General features: G+C 46.0%; 1 protein-coding gene across 1 annotated transcript in view; it reads left to right on the forward strand.

Annotated features, from left to right (window-relative positions):
- Nucleotides 1-17,374, forward strand: part of DKK2 (dickkopf Wnt signaling pathway inhibitor 2) — an 88,492-nt gene that overhangs the window by 46,322 nt on the left and 24,796 nt on the right. The gene's annotated exons all lie outside the window — the stretch shown is intronic.

Below are 17,374 nucleotides of genomic sequence, written 5' to 3' on the forward strand. Positions count from 1 at the left end.
ACATCATCTTACCAAATCTTTAGATCAATAATGGCAAAAATAGATAACTGTTACTCTCTTTCAGATCCATTATTGTTGCAGGCTTGCAGTTATATACGTATTCTGAAAGCTTCTACAATGTTTCCTTATCATGTATCTTTTTAATTAAACAATCCCATCTAGTGCCAGAAAATATTCTCATTTCTTCACATTAATTAATACTTTTGATCTTCACAATAGCCTCATGAAGTAGATAGCAATATGAGTCCTATTTTATAAATGTGATATCTGAGGTTAAATAAATTGTTAAAGGTTCTGCATCTCATAAGCAGTAGAATTGGGATTCAAAGCCAAGCAACCCGAAGTGTCCTGAAGTTTGACCCAAGCTCAAACTACATGTTCTGATTTAAAAAAATAACAACAGTGGTTGGGTTTTCATAAACTTTTATCCCAACCTGTAATATCCCTGAAACTGTATATTAAGAGTCTCTCTCCTTAGGTTTCCGTCCAGCTCTGTAGTTCTCCAGGTCTTCTGCCCCTGGGCTGGGGCTCCCGCAGACGTGCGCAGCCGCAGCCGGGAAGGTGGGAATTGGGAGGGTGGGAGGGAGCTCTGGCCAACTGCCACTCCCGGGCCATCTCTGTCCTCTGCAGAGCTCCGTGTCCTCCTGTGGCAGCCCCTTTACTTTGCTCCCACCAGTTTTTCTCACCCCTGAAGCAATCCCCCAAAGTAAATATCAAAAGCCTCCGAGGGTTATATGGTCAGAGACTCAACAGCACAGAGAGGGCTGAAAACACATCAGAGGGGAAACATGTTCCTACTTTCTTCTTTTTATTTCAAACACTATGCTTCTTCCCATTGCCATTCAAACTCTATACTTGCTGCAAGTCCTTCACTGGTTTTCAGGGAAACCTGTTTCCTGCGTTCTGGAGCTGACGTGGGCTGAGCTTGAGCGGAGCTGGGGCTGGGCCTCGGCGCCGCAGGGAGAGCAGCCTTACCACCGAGCTGCGCTGCCTGGCCGCCAGGGAGGCGGTCGGGGAGGGGCCTGGGAGGAGCCTGCGTGAGAGGGGCGAGGGGAGGGGCCTGGGAGGAGCCTGCGTGAGAGGGGCGAGGGGAGGGGCCTGGGAGGAGCCTGCGTGAGAGGGGCGAGGGGAGGGGCCTGGGAGGAGCCTGCGGGAGAGAGGGTGAGGGGAGGGGCCTGGGAGGAGCCTGCGTGAGAGGGGCGAGGGGAGGGGCCTGGGAGGAGCCTGCGGGAGAGGGGCGAGGGGAGGGGCCTGGGAGGAGCCTGCGTGAGAGGGTGAGGGGAGGGGCCTGGGAGGAGCCTGCGTGAGAGGGACGAGGGGAGGGGCCTGGGAGGAGCCTGCGTGAGAGGGGCGAGGGGAGGGGCCTGGGAGGAGCCTGCATGAGAGAGGGCGAGGGGAGGGGCCTGGGAGGAGCCTGCGTGAGAGGGGCGAGGGGAGGGGCCTGGGAGGAGCCTGCGTGAGAGGGGCGAGGGGAGGGGCCTGGGAGGAGCCTGCATGAGAGAGGGCGAGGGGAGAGAGGCCTGGGAGGAGCCTGCGTGAGAGAGGGGAGGGGAGAGAGGCCTGGGAGGAGCCTGCGTGAGAGAGGGTGAGGGGAGGGGCCTGGGAGGAGCCTGCGTGAGAGAGGGCGAGGGGAGGAGCCTGGGAGGAGCCTGCGTGAGAGAGGTGAGGGGAGGGGCCTGGGAGGAGCCTGCGTGAGAGGGGCGAGGGGAGGGGCCTGGGAGGAGCCTGTGTGAGAGAGGGGAGAGGGGTGAGGGGAGGGGCCTGGGAGGAGTCTGCATGAGAGGGGTGAGGGGAGGGGCCTGAGAGGAGCCTGCGTGAGAGGGGTGAGGGGAGGGGCCTGGGAGGAGCCTGCGTGAGAGGGGCGAGGGGAGGGGCCTGGGAGGAGCCTGCCTGAGAGGGGTGAGGGGAGGGGCCTGGGAGGAGCCTGCGTGAGAGAGGGCCAGGGGAGGGGCCTGGGAGGAGCCTGCGTGAGAGAGGGCGAGGGGAGGGGCCTGGGAGGAGCCTGCATGAGAGAGGGCGAGGGGAGGGGCCTGGGAGGAGCCTGCATGAGAGAGTGCGAGGGGAGGGGCCTGGGAGGAGCCTGCGTGAGAGAGGGGCGAGGGGAGAGGGGCCTGGGAGGAGCCTGTGTGAGGGAGGGGCCTGGGAGGAGCCTGCTTGAGGGAGGGGCCTGGGAGGAGCCTGCGTGAGAGAGTGCGAGGGGAGGGGCCTGGGAGGAGCCTGCGTGAGAGAGGGGTGAGGGGAGAGGGGCCTGGGAGGAGCCTGCGTGAGGGAGGGGCCTGGGAGGAGCCTGCGTGGGCCAGGGGCCTGGGAGGAGCCTGCGTGAGAGAGGGTGAGGGGAGGGGCCTGGGAGGAGCCTGCGTGAGAGAGGGGCGAGGGGAGAGGGGCCTGGGAGGAGCCTGCATGAGGGAGGGGCCTGGGAGGAGCCTGCGTGAGAGAGGGCCAGGGGAGAGGGGCCTGGGAGGAGCCTGCGTGAGAGAGGGCCAGGGGAGAGGCCTGGGAGGAGCCTACGTGAGAGAGGGGCCAGGGGAGAGGGGCCTGGGAGGAGCCTGCGTGAGAGAGGGCCAGGGGAGGGGCCTGGGAGGAGCCTGGGTGAGAGAGGGGCCAGGGGAGGGGCCTAGGAGGAGCCTGTGTGAGAGAGGGTGAGGGGAGGGGCCTGGGAGGAGCCTGGGTGAGAGAGGGGCCAGGGGAGGGGCCTGGGAGGAGCCTGTGTGAGAGAGGGGCCTGGGAGGAGCCTGCATGAGGGAGGAGCCTGGGAGGAGCCTGCGTGAGAGAGGGCGAGGGGAGGGGCCTGGGAGGAGCCTACGTGAGAGAGGGGCCAGGGGAGAGGCCTGGGAGGAGCCTGCGTGAGAGAGGGCGAGGGAGGGGCCTGGGAGGAGCCTGCGTGAGAGAGGGCGAGGGGAGAGGCCTGGGAGGAGCCTGCGTGAGAGAGGGCGAGGGGAGAGGCCTGGGAGGAGCCTGCGTGAGAGAGGGCGAGGGGAGAGGCCTGGGAGGAGCCTGCGTGAGAGGGGCGAGGGAGGGGCCTGGGAGGAGCCTGTGTGAGAGAGGGGCCTGGGAGGAGCCTGCGTGAGGGAGGGGCCTGGGAGGAGCCTGCGTGAGAGAGGGCCAGGGGAGAGGGGCCTGGGAGGAGCCTGCGTGAGAGAGGGGCGAGGGGAGAGGGGCCTGGGAGGAGCTTGCGTGAGGGAGGGGCCTGGGAGGAGCCTGTGTGAGAGAGGGGCCTGGGAGGAGCCTGCGTGAGGGAGGGGCCTGGGAGGAGCCTGCGTGAGAGAGGGGCCAGGGGAGAGGGGCCTGGGAGGAGCCTGCGTGAGAGAGGGGCGAGGGGAGAGGGGCCTGGGAGGAGCCTGCGTGAGGGAGGGGCCTGGGAGGAGCCTGCGTGAGGGAGGGGCCTGGGAGGAGCCTGCGTGAGAGAGGGGCCAGGGGAGAGGGGCCTGGGAGGAGCCTGCGCAAGAGAGGGCCAGGGGAGGGGCCTGGGAGGAGCCTGCGTGAGAGAGGGCGAGGGGAGGGGCCTGGGAGGAGCCTGCGTGAGAGAGGGCCAGGGGAGAGGCCTGGGAGGAGCCTGCGTGAGAGAGGGCGAGGGGAGGGGCCTGGGAGGAGCCTGCGTGAGAGAGGGCCAGGGGAGAGGCCTGGGAGGAGCCTGCGTGAGAGAGGGCGATGGGAGGGGCCTGGGAGGAGCCTGGGTGAGGGAGGGGCCTGGGAGGAGCCTGGGTGAGGGAGGGGCCTGGGAGGAGCCTGCGTGAGGGAGGGGCCTGGGAGGAGCCTGCGTGAGGGAGGGGCCTGGGAGGAGCCTGCGTGAGAGAGGGGCCAGGGGAGAGGGGCCTGGGAGGAGCCTGCATGAGAGAGGGCCAGGGGAGAGGCCTGGGAGGAGCCTGCGTGAGAGAGGGCCAGGGGAGGGGCCTGGGAGGAGCCTGCGTGAGAGAGGGCCAGGGGAGAGGGGCCTGGGAGGAGCCTGGGTGAGAGAGGGCAAGGGGAGGGGCCTGGGAGGAGCCTGCGTGAGAGAGGGCCAGGGGAGAGGGGCCTGGGAGGAGCCTGGGTGAGAGAGGGCGAGGGGTGGGGCCTGGGAGGAGCCTACGTGAGAGAGGGCGAGGGGAGGGGCCTGGGAGGAGCCTGCGTGAGAGAGGGCGAGGGGAGGGGCCTGGGAGGAGCCTGCGTGAGGGAGGGGCCAGGGGAGAGGGGCCTGGGAGGAGCCTGCGTGAGAGAGGGCCAGGGGAGAGGCCTGGGAGGAGCCTGCGTGAGAGAGGGGCGAGGGGAGGGGCCTGGGAGGAGCCTGCGTGAGAGAGGGCCAGGGGAGAGGGGCCTGGGAGGAGCCTGCGTGAGAGAGGGCCAGGGGAGAGGGGCCTGGGAGGAGCCTGCGTGAGAGAGGGGCGAGGGGAGAGGGGCCTGGGAGGAGCCTGCGTGAGGGAGGGGCAAGGGGAGAGGGGCCTGGGAGGAGCCTGCGTGAGGGAGGGGCCTGGGAGGAGCCTGCGTGAGAGAGGGGCCAGGGGAGAGGGGCCTGGGAGGAGCCTGCGTGAGAGAGGGGCCAGGGGAGAGGCCTGGGAGGAGCCTGCGTGAGAGAGGGCCAGGGGAGAGGCCTGGGAGGAGCCTGCGTGAGAGAGGGCCAGGGGAGAGGGGCCTGGGAGGAGCCTGCGTGAGAGAGGGCCAGGGGAGAGGCCTGGGAGGAGCCTGCGTGAGAGAGGGCGAGGGGAGAGGCTCCCAACTGGGGCCTGGAAGTTCCAGGGACAGCAGAACTGGGGAAGCCCCGCTTCAGTTTGAGGAAAGATTGAGAAAGTGCTTCTTCGGGTAAATTGATTCCTAAATGTAAACAAAAACTGAAAAAGCATAAGTCAGCACCACCCACCAGTAACCTACCGCTTATCCTGATTCCAGAAAGAACTGGAAATTATTTTAGGCCAAATGCTGAAATTTCTTCTTCCTGAGGGTTTCCATTGTTTTACTCTGGGAGTGTCTCTACACTGACCAGTCGTGCTTCTGTGAACTCCAAACTGGCAGCGTGAGAGAGGGGAGGGATAGGACGGTGTATCTTAAGGGAGCGTCTTTTGTCTTCTCTTGAGTGGGGAAGTCAATACTATTGGCTCCTTTCCTCGGGACCTGAAAGATGACGAGCGGAGCATGCTCTTTAATTTTCTGCAAGCCCCGTGTGTGACCGCCGCTTGGGAGCCCTGCCAGGACAGCGAACCCGCGCCCCAGAGAGCCATGCGGACATGAGAAGCAATCACTCCATTATGTAGTCCATTTTACGCATAAATCAAATTTCTACTATCTGTTGGGCATACTGTTTGACAGTAAATTTAATTAAAAGTGAATGGAACATTTGCAATAATTTTAAGAATAAATGAAGCATGAGCCCATTATTTTGACTCTTACTTGAAATCTAATCACAAGACCTTTCCAGTGGAGAGATAAAAAATATATATGATATATATATATATATATAGATGCGCTTGTGTGTACATGTGCGCTTGTGTGCACACAAACACGTGCTAATGTGCTGGAGAGGGGGATGGTGTGAGAACTGGTCGTATCACCTTAAGCAAGTCGCTTAACTGTCCTGGATTTATTGTCCCCATCTATAAAAATCGTGATAACAATCAAAATGAGACTGCCTGGGAAGCTCTGGAGAAAGTATGAGGAGCCACAGTAGTAGACCGGGGCTTGATCTGATTTAAATATCCCCAAATCTTACACCTCCACTCTGTCTCACCCTCTGAGGTTTCCTTCCTTCTTCCCTTCCTCCTTCTCTCCTTTCCCCCTTCCTTGCCTGGTTCCCACCTTTCCTGGTTCCCTCCTTCCTTCCTTCTTTCTTTTTTGTAACAAATACTTGGCAACTCCATTAAGTGTCAGGCATTGCATGCTTGGTGCCAGGTTTAACAAAACCCTCAGCAGGGAAGACAAGTCTATGGCTGAGATGATGTCAGAACCCTTCTTAAAATCCTTCTGTAACTTCCTGATTCTCTGGACCTTTTCTGCTCTGGAGCAGCCTCCTGTCACCCCACCCCACCTTGCTGTCCTCCCTCTGGCCTCTGCCTGCCTTCTCACCACACTGTATCCAGCCACGGGGACTTGACACAGCCCTGTCCACTCTGGCATTTTCTCTCTGCTTCGCTCTCCTTTTAGCGAGGTGACTCCTAGGCACCCTTCAGGTCTCAGCTCAAATGTCACTGCTTTGGAAAAACTTTCTCTGACCCTTAGTCTAGACCAGGATCTTTCGCTTTGTACTTCCACAGCACGGTGCCACATTTACTCAGAGTACTTATCCAAGCTTGCCATGTTTATTTTACTAATTTCTATCTATTTCATCAAAAGGCAGGATCCCTAAGAGCAAAGGTGTTTGTCCTCTCCGGCCATCGTGCAGCCGGTGCTGGACTCGATGCCTGGCCTAGGATAAGCTCTCGATATTTATTAGCTGAATGAATGAACGAACAGTTAAATGAATGGATGTGTCCACTGAAGAACTGCGTTGCCATCCATTCTTTTTCCTGTTGCTCATAGTAGCTGTAACGCTTTAAATAGTTTCTCTTTTAAACTTAAACATGTGGCTCCTTCAATACACAAATGGACTCTAATGATGAAGATGATTCTTTGGAGAGAGTCCCTGTTGTGACCTTCCTTTTACTTGTTCTCTGTTATTAACCAGAAACCTACAGCTGAAAAGCCTGGCATTCCCAGGCAGCCTCCAGAGAATCAGGACTTGCAGGCTCTTCATTAAGATGCATATTATTTAAAGACAGCAGGACCCAGAGGCTTATAACATGCTGTTTCCAACATGGCTATTTGAGAACAATGGTGAAGACATTCAGTGTAGTTCCGAACAAATGAGCTTTAAATAAAAACACAAGTACATTCTTGGGAAAATTAGAATGGTTGAAAATGTAGAAGGGATGAGGAGTTGGCTATTAACAAGAAAACCCTCAGGAAATCGACTGTGCTGATATTCTGCTGCAGTATTGGGGCTGAAGTTTAGAGTACGTGCTGTGAAAGTTTCGGCCTGTAACACATATTCTCATGTAGATTCCATGTGTGAGAGGGGTAGGAAAGGATCCGTGGACTGCCCGGTTTTCTTTAAGCTCGGAGTCTGATTCCAAAGTGGGAAACATTTGTTGTTTTTCAGTGAAGGAATGTCACGTCACAGAAGTGGCCTGCTTGGCAGCCAGTGTGTTAGCCACTGGCTGGCAGGTCACTGTGCTAAATGACTGGCTGGTCCTTATCACGGCTTCCAGTGGTGACTGAGCACGCGTGTGACTCCATTCGCCCCGTGAGCGTGCATCGATTAGCCGTGATTTATTATGAACATCCAAACCTAGGTTCATTTGAAACCACATATTTAAAATCCTTTGCATTTTCTCATAATTACTTTCAAATCTTAAATTATTATAGGTACCGCTGGATTTTCACTGAGCTTCAAATATAACCAAGAACTGCTTAGAGGAATTAATACTCTTTGGAAGACAGCTGAGAGATTTATGTAAAATATTTAAAAACAAGTGAAGTAGGTTGCATGTATTAAATCTTATTTTTTGTGGGATGCTCTAGTTTTTATTGCTTTTTAAATGGGAAGACTTATATAACTCTTAGCTTTGATATTCTTGGGAAATTCTATTCCAGACAAACTTTTAGAAAAAGCACATTAGACTCATAAAAGGTAATGTTGTCATAGTTTAAACACAATGGCTGATACTAGCTATTTTAAGAAATATAAAATATTAATTATCTAGATATTAACAAAATAAGGCAAAAAATCATAATTGTATTTTGTGTCTTCAAAATTGCTATTTTAGGTGGTACTAACACTCATTTGCACATACAGTAACATTCATCAGGTGTTGGGCAGGTGGAGGGGAGAGGGGGGATGGGCATATTCACACCTAATGGGTGTGGTGCACACCATCTGGGGAATGGACACGCTTGAAGCTCTGACTTGGGTGGGGCAAATGCAATATACGTAACCTAAACATTTGTAATAAATAAAATAAAATAAAAATATGAAATAAAAAATATGAAAATAAATATCAAGTAACAAAATGTATAAGACATAGATAAAGTAAGAATAATGTAGGAGTACAAGAAAAATGTGGAAAGGCAAAGATAAATGTATTTCTTTTATCTTTATTCTATTTGCAATCAAGTAGTTGTGTGGTAATGGATACTGTACTGTCCCAGTCAGGATTTTCAGAGAAACAGAATCAATAAGGTGTGTGTGTGTCTGTGTGTGTGTGTGTGTACACATGCATACACATATATCACATACATACATATTTCTCACATATACACATATTAATGTGTACATAATATATATATATACATATATATATAGCATATATATATTTTTAAGAAACTGGTCACATGATTGCAGAGTTGGCAGGTCCAAAACCTTTAGGCTGGAAACTCAGAATGAGTCAGTGTTTCAGTCTTGAGGCAGAATTTCTTCTCTGGGAAACCTCGTTTGTTGACCTTCAGGCCTCCCAACTGATTGGGTAAGGCCCACCCACGTGATCCAAGGGACCTCCCTCACTTAGAGTCCACTGATTATAGTTATTAACCTCATCTAAAAAATGCCTTCCCAGCGACACCTAGATTAGCATTTGATTAAAAAATTGGATACTATGGCCTACCAAAGGTGACACATAAAGACAAAAACCTAGCTTCTCATTAGTCCCCAGCTTCCTTAATTATCTGTCACCTGTTGGCTTAATTTAAATTTCAAACCATAGCAGTATAGAAAACTCTGGTACTTATGATAATTATATAAAGTTTTATAATTATATCTTTTCTTCCTTTAGTTGCCTACCTTTCAGTCACTTTGTGGTATACTGGTACATTCATCTGGGAGTCGGAAGGAGAAAAGAGTGCAGCAAGCTCACCGCCACCCCTCTGTGGACTTGAGCAGTGGGCAAGTACACAATACCCCTGTGTGGTCTGGTGAAGCGTAGGGACCCCTGCTCATATTAATGTTTAAATGAAATAATAGAACTAAAAGGAACAACATTTATATGGAAATACGATTAACCAAATTTGTGATACAGCAATATATGGGTTTATTTACAAATAACAAAATCTAGTTGTAGATTAAAATAAATTTAAATTAAATAACAAAATTTAAATTTTGTTATTTAAATTAAATAACAAAATCTAGTTATAGGTTTAATAACTACCATAATTTTATTTTTTTAATTTTTAATTTTAATTATTAATATTGTAGATACATAATAATTATACTTATGAGGTATGTGTGATAATTTGATACAATGTGTAATGATCAAATCAAGGTAACTGAGATACCCATAACTTCATGTTTATCATTTTTTTGTGTTAGGAACATTCCAATTCCATTCTTTTAGCTATTTTGAAATATACAATAAATTAACAATAGCCTCCCAATTGTGCTACCAAACATTAGATCTTATTCCTTATAACTATATTTTTGTGTCCATTAACCATCTCCACTTTATCCTCTCCTCCTTACCACCCTTCCCAGCCTCTGGTAACCATCATTCTACTCTCTATCTCTATGAGTCCAATATATTTTTTTAGCTCCCACACATATGAATGAGAGCATGTGATATTAATATTTCTCTTTGTGTGTCTGGCTTATTTCCCTTGACATAATTTCCTCCAGTTCCATCCAGGTTGTTGCAAATGACAACAGTTCATTCTTTTTTTTGGTTGAATAATACTCCCTGATGCATATGTATCACATTTTCATTATTTATACATCCATTGATGGCCACTTAGGTTGATTCCATATCTTGGCTATGGTGAATAGTGTTGCAATAAACATAAGAGTGCGGATATGTCTTCAATATACGTATTTTCTTTTTGTTGGATGTATACTTTACAGTGGGATGACTGCATCACATGGTAGTTCCGTTTTTAATGTTTTGAGGAGCCCCCCATACTCTTCTCCACAGTGGCTGCAGTAATTCACATTCCCGCCAACACTGTGCCAGGGTTGCCCTTTCTCCTTACCCTTGCCAGGACCCTTTATTGCTTATCTTTCTGACAAAAGCCATTTTAACTGGGGTAAGATGATATCTCATTGTAGTTTTGATTTGCATTTCTCTGATGATTAGTGATGTTGAGAATTTTTTCATATGCCTGTTGGCCATTTCTATGTCTTTTTTAAAGAAATGTCTATTTAGATCTTTTGCTCATATTTAAATCAGATTATTATTTTTTTTCCTGTTGAGTTATTTGAGCTCATTATATATTCTGACTATTAATCCCTTGTAAAATGGATTGTTTGCAAATATTTTCTCCCATTATGTGGGTTTCTTTTAACTTTGTTGATTGCTTCCTTTGCTGTGAAGAAGCTTTTTAGTTTGATGTGATCCCATTTGTTCATTTTTGCTATTGTTGCCTATGTTTTTGAGGTTTTACTCAAGAACTCTTTGCCCAGACCAATGTCCTGGAGTGTTTCCTTAGTGTTTTCTTCTAGTAGTTGCATCCTTTCCCCACTGTATGTTCTTGGCACTTTTGTAGAAAATGAGTTGACTGTAAATGTATTGATTTATTTCTGGGTTCTCTATTCTGTTCCATTGGTCTATGTCTCTGTTTTCATGCCAGTATCACACTGTTTTGGTTACCCTGGATTCGCAATATAATTTGAAATTAGGAAATGTGATGCCCTCAGGTTTTTTCTTTTTGCTCAGCATTACTTTGGCTATTTTGAGTCTTTTGTGGTTTGATATAAATTTAAGGATTTTTTATTTATGTGAAAAATGTCATTAATAACTATCATAATTTTTAAAATGATATGAGTGGAAAAAATATTTTGAAATCCAGAAATAATTGCAATGTAATGTGGATATATTTATAATTTCTTGAACTTCTTGATAAACTTTATAGATATTTCTAATACCACTGTGATCCACTGTATCCCTTCACAATTGAAGGACATGGAGTTAGACATTAGTGAAAATAAAGATGTCATGTTTTCCCAGTCAAGTGCAGAAAACTCCTTAAGAACCAGTCCAGTGTTTGGTGAGGAAAAAAAAACATGATAATTTGACAAGCTAAGACTTGAGGATTATCTGTGAATTTATTTTCTCAAGCTTTGCCTTGATGACAAGTACAATAATAGCAGTAGCTAACACTTAGAGAAGTTATTAAGTGTCAGACATTGTTCTAAGTGCTTTACATATGTCATATCATTCTCAGAAAAGCTCCATGTGGTAAGATTTTATAGATGCACAGAGAGGTGAAGTACTTTGCCCAAAGACACATAATTTTGCAAGTGGAAGAACCAGGAATCAAACAGTACAAGATCTTTTAACCATGTAATTGACTGCTGGTTTCTTTGTATTTGCCTGAATTGTGCAGCAAATGATGAAAGGGCAGAATTAAATAAGAAAATTTTTTTAGGAGAAAAAGTTATGAAGTGGCTGGGTGCAGTGGTTCACGCCTGTAATCCTAGCACTCTGGGAGGCCAAGGAGTGAGGATCGTTTGAGCTCAGGAGTTCGAGACCATCTTGAGCAAGAGTGAGACCCCGTCTCTACTAAAAATAGAAAGAAATTAATTAACCAATTAAAACTATATAGAAAAACTTAGCCGGACATGGTGGCACATGCCTGTAGTCCCAGCTACTCAGGAGGCTGAGGCAGGAGGATCGTTTGAATCCAGGAGTTTGAAGTTGCTGTGAGCTGGCTGATGCCACAGCACTCTAGCCCAGGCAATGTTTCTTATTTTGTTTGATTTAGGAGATGGGGAGAACACTAGGAAAACTGAAACTATTAGGAATGAGGGCAGTTGGTTGAACTGTATACCAATAATCAGAAGCAGCTGTGCTCAAGTGCATAATTTTTGCTCTCCTTGGTTAATTAAGATTTTACCAACTATACCCTTTGAAAATGTTGCTAGGCATGTGTCCATGAATTTAGACTTATTCTGGACTTACTTCACAGTAAGTGAAGTACCTTACTGTGAAGTACTGTGAAGTACCTTACCTACCATATATTCAGTATAGTAGGATTATTATTATTTACTTTATATGTGTGGGGGTGGGGTAGGTATAACATGAATGAAGATTAATCCTAAAAATATCACTCTTGTTTTTGGATGCAAGTGCAAATGTTATAAATTATATGTAATATGTAATCCAGGCATATTCTCATAGATCTCAGGTTTGCATGTAGTTTTGGTTGAGCCCTTTAGGAATGATCGTGACTAGTATTTACACCAAGCTTGGGATAGTTATTATAGTGTTTTGTTAATAATGATCTCAACAAAGATAAAGATAGTAAAACACTCTATTCCAAGACCCTGTAATATAATCTATATATTGAATATACTTTTTAATATATATTATCATGCTATCAATTATTTCTATCATAGGTCATAGAAATTGTAAAACCAACGTTTTGCAATGTGGACAATTCTGAATAAATTCTCAGTTCTTTTACTTCAATGAACATGATCAGCTACACATTTCTAAAGAACTCTTGCTTTTTAAAAAAAATGCTGTTTAGAGTATCACATTAACAAATATGGACTATATTCTCTTAATCCTTAGATTAAATTATCTTTACAGTTCAGAATTCCTAATCGTCTTCTGTGCACCAAAAACTGTGTCACACACTTAAAAACAGACATAGCGAAACACCTTAGTTGTCCTTAGGAAATTTCTAAACAGCTACAGTGAAATGTGATTAAGGCTCCGGGAAAGAAGTTCAGTGGGAGCGAGGCTGGGAGCCCTACTCCTGGGGCTGGGGTGCGGGAGGAGGGCAGGGAAGGGAGGACACTGCAGACAGGTGACATTCACTTAAATCTTCAGTGGCCACGTCATGACTTCAATGCAGGATTTCTCTCTTTATCAGTGTTCTAATAAAGTATCTTACTCCCGAGAAATGCTTTACATTTGCTCTCTGTGTTTCTGATTACAGCAAATAAAACCTTTTGGTAGATCTAGGTTTAGCTGCAACTTTGCCAAAGGTTTCGGGGGCATGTCACATGAGAACGATTTGGTTCTCACTTGGGATTGTTAGAAAGGAAGGGTTGTGGTGAGTTCACGCGTGCTGTGACGCGCGTTGGGTGTTGTTCCACAGTCCTGAAAGCAGCTCTCCAACACACGTGCTGTGGCCTGGCGGGCCTTTGCCCGTCTCCCAACTCCAGCCTCACGTCGTCTTTGGCCTCGCAACTCTAGCCAGCAAAATGGGTCTGTTTACACAATGTCTTCACCTCACGCTGCTTTCAGAGACTCTAAGCTGCAGAGATACGTTATCTTTCTCTCTTCTAAAAGATAGGAAAATATGAGTAAGAAGAGGGGCCAAAAAAAAGCCTCCTAGACTTCAACTTTTGAGAGGCCATAAGAACAACATTAAAATAGAAAATAAAAGCCCATTGCATTTCCAGTAAGTCATTATTTTTAAGATAATTAACATTAAAATCTAACACACTATGTCTCGCTCACTATTACTTGATTTATGAATAAAATAAATTTCCATTGAGAAGACGTGTGAAGTCGCCTCATTGCACAATTTCCCAGGGCCCCTCAGCTGAAACAAAGTGATGTTGACTGCGCACTTGTGAGATCACAGTCCACACTGGGGAAACCCCTCCACATTGTCCAGAAATGTTCCTATTCCAGTCCCTATAGACATGGTCTTGTTTCTTCCTTTTCTAACACTGGTGGTTTCTGTATAGCAAGAACTGCCAAAGACCTGCTTTTGTTTGTCACATAAAAACAGACATTTCTCAAATCTGATTAGGCTGTCATTTGAAATAATGGAGTAGTATATTAAAGAATATATTGGATTTTGATTAAAATGCACTTATAAACCAGGCGTGGTGGCTCATGCCTGTAATCCTAGCACTCTGGGAAGATGAGGCAGGCGGATTGCTCAAGGTCAGGAGTTCGAAACCAGACTGAGCAAGGGCAAGAACCCATCTCTACTATAAATAGAAAGAAATTAATTGGCCAACTAATATATAGAGAAAAAGTAGCCGGACATGGTGGCACATGCCTGTAGTCCCAGCTACTCGGGAGGCTGAGGAAAGAGGATCGCTTGAGCCCAGGAGCTTGAGGTTGCTGTGAGCTAGGCTGCTGCCATGGCACTCACTCTAGCCTGGGCAACAAAGCGAGACTCTGTCTCAAAAAAATAAATAAATAAATAAAATAAAATGCACTTACAACAGTCATTTCATTTCCATTATTTCCTAAGATAAGATAGATTTTAGATAGTCTAAGTGGAAAACATAAGGAAGTATTAATAATATTATATCAGGCAAAATGAATCAATAAATAAAACAACTCAAAACTTTGAAATTCATATGCACAGTCCTAGAAGTTTTAGATAATAGCTTATCTTGTAAATCTTTTGTCTGTGAAACTGTAGCTGGCGCAGTGGTAACACTGGCTGCCCCTGGGAGAAGAGACAACATTCCACCATTCAGGTTATTTTCAATTCCAGGCTTTTCATATAAATCAGTGAGAATAATAACCCTTTTATAATGCACTTTAAATAACATATTATCTCACTTGACCACTCAGTGGTGTAGTAAATAGGATAGTAGTTATTTTTATACTTGTGTACCTGTGGATAGTAGTTATTTGTATACTCGTGTACCTGAGGCTTGGCCAGTAATTTGCTAAAGACAGCACTCCATACTCTGTCCAAGACTTGGATTTTCCTCAACACACTACACAGCAGAACTTTAGAAAGAAAGAAAACTAGAACTTAGAAAACTAGAAAACTAGAGGTTAAGAACTTCAGATACATTGATTAGAAGCATCAAGTAAATGGGCAGAGATTAGAAGTCTGAAATATTTTATTTTGTGCCTGAAAGTGTTGGGTTGTGCTATGTTACCATAGGCTCTATGCCTATGACACTGTGGCTCTGAGTGTCAGAAAGAGGCTGGAATGCTCCCCTTTCTCTGGGGAGACACCCCGAATCTCACAGACTGCCTCATATGGACACAGAAAAAAATAGCCCAGTAACCTCTGAGCTTCTGAGAGAAGGGTAGAAAGGGCAGGAAGTCTCAAAGCTTTTCCCCTTTTCATCTGCAGAGTGAGGAGACTGATCTATAACCTTGGCAACTGTCAAAATGCGATTGACCGTCCAAGTGGCGCTGGTTTAAAGCCTTGTCTGTCTCCCTGCTCCTTTTTTTTTTTTTTTTCAATTAAGCACTTTTTTTTTCTTAATGTAGAACAGAACACCAGGAAGTTATGAACAGAGTTTACAGCAGAAGGGTGTTCTACTACCTCTTAAGTTTGTGCTATAAGTGAGTTTCTGTCTGTTTAATTTCTGTATGGAAAGGTGAAGTCCAATGTCTCTTTTGGCATAGTGAGTGTGCACAGTGATCGGGTGGCCGGCAGTCAGTGCTGGTTGCCCTGGCAACAACATCTCAAATCTCAAATCTTACACTAACATCTGGTGTTCTTAAGCTTAGCAGCTGGTTGTCTACAGAAAAAATTTGAACAAGGAGTTGAAACACAAATGGGAATACCACAAAATAAAAGTGGTTACCTAGGAGGAATACCAAAAAGTAACTAAGCTAAAGCAGGAAATTAGATGCAACTTGTAAAAGGGAGGAATATATCAGAGATTTAAAAAATAGATAAAATAGCCCTAAGACATAAAATGAAGATTCTATGTTTAAGTTTTGCATTATTTTTATAAGCAAATTGACCAACACATGTTGAGACAATGAAAAATTAAATTTTGGAGAATTTGGATGAAGAAAAACAGACTTTTTGAAATCTCTTCAAATCCTAACAGATGTGGAAAATGTGATTCCCCAGTCAGTTAAACCTCTTGACCATTGATGGTAAGGTGTTTGAAGATTAGAAAATGCTCAAGTCTTTTCCTGCAAATGGTTAATCAGTAACTTTTAATTTTTTTTTCTATTTATGAAATCTAACAAATTATCATTATATTTTAAGGCTTTGAGTCTGTTTTTACTTTGAGAAGTTTGTTTTTGATTTATGAACTCATTGAATATATGTTGACACTGAGGCAGTACTCATTTCAGATCATAACCTAACCTTGATATAAGTAAGGAATTTTGTCATCGATATCACTCGTCATTTTAAAGGAGCCAGAATCTGATTATTTATGAAAAGTTGTAAATAGAGAGGAATAGTGAAGGTTCTTAACATTCATGTCTTTTAAGTTGAAAAGTTCATTAAGTTGCCAATTCCTATGGTTAAAAAAAATAAGTCCTGCTGTACCTATCCTCATACTAGGTGATACCAGAATGGCTGAAATAGAAATAGGTCCTTTTCTATAAGGAAACTAAAGCTAAGAGGATACTTTTCTGTAGTTCAAGGCATAATCATGGAGAGTTAAATGAAACCTCTGTACTAATGAGAGTATAAGGCTGATTCTGAGTAGATCTACTAGAAAGAACCAGGAAAACTGGATAAGAATAGAAAGGGAATTAGACTTTTACTTGATACAGGCAAGAGCAGGTTAGCAGTTCATTTTCAAATGGAATGGACAGCCCCTTGGGGCCGTGGTGTCCGCACTGAAGCCAAGACTGGATGGCCACATGTCAAAAACGCTGAGTAAGAATTCATGTTGATTCAATAACTGCCAGTCTCACATCCGAATCTAAGAGTTGTTGTTGTTTAGTCAATGCCACACCAAACGTTCCCTAACCCCTTGGCCACAAGGTTTTTAAGTCTCTTTTTAAACCTCTCAAACTCACAAATGTTTACCTTTTTTGGAGGATGTTTAAAGAGCAATAGAAAGTGGTGAGGAAGAGATGGTCTTGAATGAATCTTAACACATGCACATGTAAACCTGTGGCGTTCGGAATGTCGGAAGAGATCCGAAAAATAGGCAGTGAAGGGGGGGCCTCTGGGGATGAGTCTTAGACACTGTGTTTACAATGCCATCCACCCAACACACTTGAAGCTATACAGGTGAATAGGATTCTGGAGTGAAAGACTCTATAGGTAAATAAGAAATCTGAGGCCAGAACTGTTAAGAATCACTATGTTAGAAAAGACTCGTTTAGGAGAAGAAGTTTAAGAAGAAGACAAGCAATAGAAGCTAAGGGGAAAGGTTGTCCACAAAGGCAAATCCCATAAGAAGAGTAGAGAATGATGAAGTCAATATACTGAGTGATAAAGTCAATAACCCTTTGAATTTAACTATTAGAAGGTTAAGTATGACAAGAGGTGAGTGATGAATTTCTTCTGTACAGTGGCAGCGTACGATTCCACGTAAATTAAGGAATAAATTAGTGGCCAGAAAGAGGAGGTGACATGTGTATGCCACTGTTTCAAGAAATTTACCAGTGAAAGAGAGAATAAGCATAATTAGGATTTTTCTTCAGGAAGGAATTTTTGCAAGGGAATGAAAAGTCGCTAGTAGATGAACAGAATTTAAGAAATGTGTCTCTTTCTAGTCACGCTCTCATGAGCCAGTGTCAGGAAACAA

Source organism: Microcebus murinus, chromosome 27, assembly GCF_040939455.1.
Source record: "Microcebus murinus isolate Inina chromosome 27, M.murinus_Inina_mat1.0, whole genome shotgun sequence".
Taxonomy (NCBI): Eukaryota; Metazoa; Chordata; class Mammalia; order Primates; family Cheirogaleidae; genus Microcebus; species Microcebus murinus.